The sequence below is a fragment of the Gopherus flavomarginatus genome, assembly GCF_025201925.1.
Source record: "Gopherus flavomarginatus isolate rGopFla2 chromosome 13 unlocalized genomic scaffold, rGopFla2.mat.asm SUPER_13_unloc_3, whole genome shotgun sequence".
Taxonomy (NCBI): Eukaryota; Metazoa; Chordata; order Testudines; family Testudinidae; genus Gopherus; species Gopherus flavomarginatus.
Window position 1 is genome coordinate 534,545 of NW_026114611.1, and position 5,295 is coordinate 539,839.

The 5,295-nt window shown below is 51.8% G+C and overlaps 1 non-coding gene across 1 annotated transcript; it reads right to left on the minus strand.

Moving 5' to 3' along the window:
- Positions 1-3,977: 3,977 nt before the first annotated feature.
- Positions 3,978-4,053, minus strand: TRNAN-GUU (transfer RNA asparagine (anticodon GUU)). Its single transcript has one exon. It is a non-coding gene; the product is annotated as a tRNA-Asn (tRNA).
- Between the last annotated feature and the right edge of the window lie 1,242 nt (positions 4,054-5,295).

Below are 5,295 nucleotides of genomic sequence, written 5' to 3' on the forward strand. Positions count from 1 at the left end.
CTGGGACATGCCAGCCACTTCTGGGAGCGGCACGGAGGGACAGAGGTTGAGTGGGCAGGGAGTCACATCAATGTTGCTGGCACATCTCTGTATGATTCCCATGGCAGCACCAAACAAGGGATGTTTCCCACTGCCCAGGAGACCCAGGCAGGGACTGATGTGCTGGAGATATGTTGGGAAAGGGACTGTCTGAATTCCCAAGGCAGGGAATGAACAATCTACAGCAACATAATTAACCACAAACACATTCTAACCATGCTCCAGCCAGTAGGGAAATGGGCAGGAATTCTTGGTGTTCAGCCAGGGCCACACGTACAGAGCTGCACAGCAGTGAGTGAGCTGGGGAAGCTGGTCTGAGCAAACAATTGGAAATGACCCTTCAGTAAGAATACAACCAGAGTGTAGAAAGGCCCCTGTGTTAAGTGGTTGTGGCTGAGTGCTTAGGGAGCTGGGTTGACGCCATAGGTGTCTTTCTGTGGAGGTTTGATTCTTGCCAGCTAGGGAAGGCTGGCATGTGGTGTCTTCATGGCTGTACTTTCAGTGATGCAGGTTTCTCTATCCCATTGTTCCATGGGCATCCTACTAGATTGCCAGCTGCCTTTCAACTGCAGTGTGGAGACTGTGTATGGGGAGAGACAGTGAATGTGTCGAAGTACGTAGGAGCAGATCATTATTATCTCTACCAGAAAGAGGGAGAAGCTAAGGCTGAGAAAGGAGAATTAACTTGTCTTAGGTCACACAGCCAGGCAGTGGCAGAGTTGGGAATAGGACCCAAGAGCCCTGATTTTCAAACTAACCATCAGATCTTGAATTTCAGACATTGAATGACCTGAGTAAAGTGCTCTCAGATGAGCTCCAGACCAACAACAGTGCACAGTAATTATTCAGCAAGTATTTGAGGAGAACTGCAATGTTACAGAGAATCATGAACTGCTCAGAGACAATTAATGCAGAGAAGCAGCAAAATTCATCAAACATATAAGTGGTTATGACTTATTTCCTTGGTCTTCAAAGAGAACAACAAGGACCTGAGTCTCCTCCCTGTCAATAATCCCCTGCTCAACTAATCAGGGTAGAGACTAAGGATGGGAGGCTGAGGGTTCTCACCACAGAGCCCAAAGGATGGCCCAGGTCACTGGTGGGGATCACTGCCCGAGCACTATTTCAGCCCCACATTTTTGGGTGGACCTCCCACAGTGGGAGCTGCAGAGTATGTCTACACTAAGGGATTATTCCGATTTTACATAAACCAGTTTTGTAAAGCAGATTGTATAAAGTCCAGTGCACGTGGCCACACTAAGCACATTAATTCGGCGGTGTGTGCTTCCATGGGCTGAAGCTAGCGTCGATTTCTGGAGCGTTGCAGTGTGGGTAGCTATTCCGTAGCTATCCCATAGTTCCCGCAGTCTCCTCCGACCCTTGGAATTCTGGGTTGAGATCCCAGTGCCTGATGGGGCAAAAATCATTGTTGCGGGTGGTTCTGGGTAAATGTCGTCACTCATTCCTTCCTCCGGGAAAGCAACGGCAGACAATCATTTCACGCCCTTTTTCCCTGGATTGCCCTGGCAGACACCATAGCATGGCAACCATGGAGCCTGTTTTGCATTTTGTTACTGTCACCGTATGTGTACTGGATGCCGCTGACAGAGGCAGTACTGCAGCACTACGCAGCAGCAAGGGACTGGACTGGTATGCAGTGAAAGTTCTGTGGGAAGGAACCGAAGAGAACACAGGGGCTGCGCTACAGTGCTTACGTACACTTTCTTTGGCCTGTTTTGCTGGAAGAGTTAGCAGGGCGAAATTCCTAGTCAGAGGTCAGCAGGCAGGTTAATGCAAATTCTGGCCTCTGGGACCAGAGCTGGGGGTGGGCCCCCACAACTTATATGGCACATGCACCACCTCTGCAAATCAACCTTTGCCACCTCACTCCATAACACCACACACACAGCAGCTGCCTTTTACCTCTCAGAACCAAAACACACCCTGAAAGAGATCAAACAGCATAAGCTTAAGACCAACGACTGCACCACTAACAACAACTCAAAGAGATTAAAAAACACCTCTGTCTTTACACACCAGGGACAGCAGGAACAAAACCAGCACGCACCGGCTGCCAAAAGCCAAACAAACATCCATTCCAGCCTCCCATAAGCCTTGGGCATTGGGAACCCAGACCCCTTAATGATGAGTACTTTTCAGGCGAGGGTGAAGCTCTCAGGCCTCAAATGCCAGCTACAGTTACTCTCTCCTTGATCCAAAACGAACAGCAAAATACACTGCATTGCTCCTGCCCCAATAACAAAGAGACTGGGGATCCCACAGCAGCTGAAATGACCGTTTGGACAAGCACTCCCATCATGCAATCCGGGGTGGGTGGAACCATGCAAATGACAGCAGCCTCAAAAGGCCTTTACAACAGATCACCAACAGATGGCAGGGTAGAGTTCATAGCGACCCTGCTTAAACTAGATTGTGGAAAAGACTAAAAAACACTGAACGTTCAAACTCACCAAATGCGGGTCAATCCATCCTCATCGTCCTATCCGCTCGTTATACTCCACACCTGAACTTAGCCCTCACATGGACAACATACCCTCCTAACTCAGTGTCTGTACGTTAACCTTTTACCCCCAGTCGGGGCTATTGCACATTATGTATTCCTTATGCCACCCGATCTTAAACCGAACTTCGCACCCCCTGGGTAATCTGTACGTTGTTCCCTGGTCACCAGAAACTTCTGCTCCTAAACGCTGTACCGTACCCTTTTTTTTTTCTTTGAACGTCATCTTAATAAAATGTTGACATTTGTTCGAGATCCCGGCTCCTCTTCCTTTGCAAGGCGTGTGCGTTTGCTCCAGGTTTTAGTCTGCTAAGACAGCGAGGGGGGCCGATTGAGCCAGAGGCGCTTGCCTGCTGCAGACACGGATCCAAGGCTGAACCACGTCCCTCACCAGCTGAAGGCTTAACTGAGAACAGTTTAAGAAGTGCTCCCGTCTCCGGCACTCAACTACCCAGCTCCCAGTGGGGTCCAAACCCCAAAGAGATCCCTTTTACCCTGCAGATGCTGTAAAATCCTGTGACCAGGGCAGCTGCCTAGCAGCCTGCGCATCCGCCTGCCAGCACGAGAGCGCGTAAGGCCCTAATCTGGATAGTGCCGGCTGGGTGGCAGGGCTGTGAAGAGCCAGCAGAGTGGCGCAGCGGAAGCGTGCTGGGCCCATAACCCAGAGGTCGAGGGATCAAAACCATCCTCTGCTACGTGTGTGTTTGTTTCTTTTCCCTCTGGGCCTTCCAGCGAGGCGGTGACCAGCAGAGCGGCAAGAGGTGGCTGAGGCGGTGGCCTGCCAGAGAGCTCCCTGGCTACCTGGGCTGAAGGCAAGAGGGAGGTCTGGGTGTGGCAAGGGCCTCCTGTCCCAGAATGAGGCTGCAGTGCTTCCTGATCCCCTTTTCCCACCCACCCCGGCGGGCTGCGGGAGAACACGAGGGAGGCTCTCGGGGCGCTAGGCAGTGCTGTGTGGCTGTCAGGGGAAAGAGCCGAGGCTACCGACTCGACCTGCCATTGACTCGCGTGGCTCTGCGAGCCGTCAGCCAGGGCGGGCCTGGCTGCGCACGTGACTCAGCCTTGGGCAGCATGGCTGCTCTTTCCTGAAGAGGCATGAGGCAGGCCAAGAGCTTTGCACAGCCTACAGGGAAGTGGGAGGGAGGTGTCTCTGAGCAGTCGTGTCTTGTCCCCTTCTCCCTTGCCGCTTTGGCGGAGGCGGGAAGGGAGCAAAATGTTCCCGGCTGAAAGTTTTTGTGCTCGGCCTCGAGGATTAAGCCTGAGCCTCCGGCACGGCTGCTGGGAGACGGGTTTCTGAATGGCATCCAGCACGCTCTTTGGGCCACCAGCTGAAAGCACTGAGGCCAAGAGGCAGCAAAAGGGGACTTTGGAGGCTCCCTGCAGGCCTCGGGGAAGCAAGGAAGTAGCACGGGCTCATCGCCGTCCCCGGGTGGGCTCGAACCACCATCCTTTCGGTTAACAGCCGAACGCGCTAACCCATTGCGCCACAGATGGGCAAGGCTGTATGGAGCACAAAAGTCGGGAATCAGCACAGGGTACGGTCTAGCATATGCATGCAGCTCTTAGACAAGCAACAGCAAGGGACTGGACTGGTATGCAGTGAAAGTTCTGTGGGAAGGAACCGAAAAGAGCACGGGGGCTGCGGTACAGTGCTTGCGTACGCTTTCTTTGGCCTGTTTTGCTGGAAGAGTTAGCAGGGCGAAATTCCTAATCAGAGGTCAGCAGGCGGGTTAATGCAAATTCTGGCCTCTGAGACCAGAGCTGGGGGTGGGCCCCCACAACTTATATGGCACATGCACCACCTCTGCAAATCAACCTTTGCCACCTCACTCCATAACACCACACACACAGCAGCTGCCTTTTACCTCTCAGAACCAAAACACACCCTGAAAGAGATCAAACGGCATAAGCTTAAGGTCAACGACTGCACCACTAACAACAACTCAAAGAGATTCAAAAACACCTCTGTCTTTACACACCAGAGACAGCAGGAACAAAACCAGCACGCACCAGCTGCCAAGAGCCAAACAAACATCCATTCCAGCCTCCCACAAACCTTGGGCATTGGGAACCCAGACCCCTTAATGATGAGTACTTTTCAGGCGAGGGTGAAGCTCTCAGGCCTCAAATGCCAGCTACAGTTACTCTCTCCTTGATCCAAAACGAACAGCAAAATACACTGCATTACTCCTGCCCCAATAACAAAGAGACTGGGGATCCCACAGCAGCTGAAATGACCGTTTGGACAAGCACTCCCATCATGCAATCCGGGGTGGGTGGAACCATGCAAATGACAGCAGCCTCAAAAGGCCTTTACAACAAATCACCAACAGATGGCAAGGTAGGGTTCATAGCGACCCTGCTTACATCCTCCCCCCAGCCAAGAATTGGTGGTCCTGATAAATCACATTCCCTATTATACCAAGTCATTGGTATTGAATGCGAAGTTATGGCTAGCAAAAGTAGCCACCCATCTCTGCCTTGTAGCATCCAGGTTAGTTCTTGTTAACACATAAGTCAGTGGATTGTTCTCTGTCCACACCTGAAACTGAGCACCACACAAGCAGTCTCGAAATTTCTCAGTGATGGCCCATTTCAAGACCAAGAACTGTTGCTGGTGGATGGGATAGCGAGTTTCGCTATCAGACAGTCCTCAACTGGCAAAGCCTACAGATTTACATTTCCTTCCACTTCCTGGTACGGGACTGCTCCCAGACCCTCCAAACTGTCATCAGCAT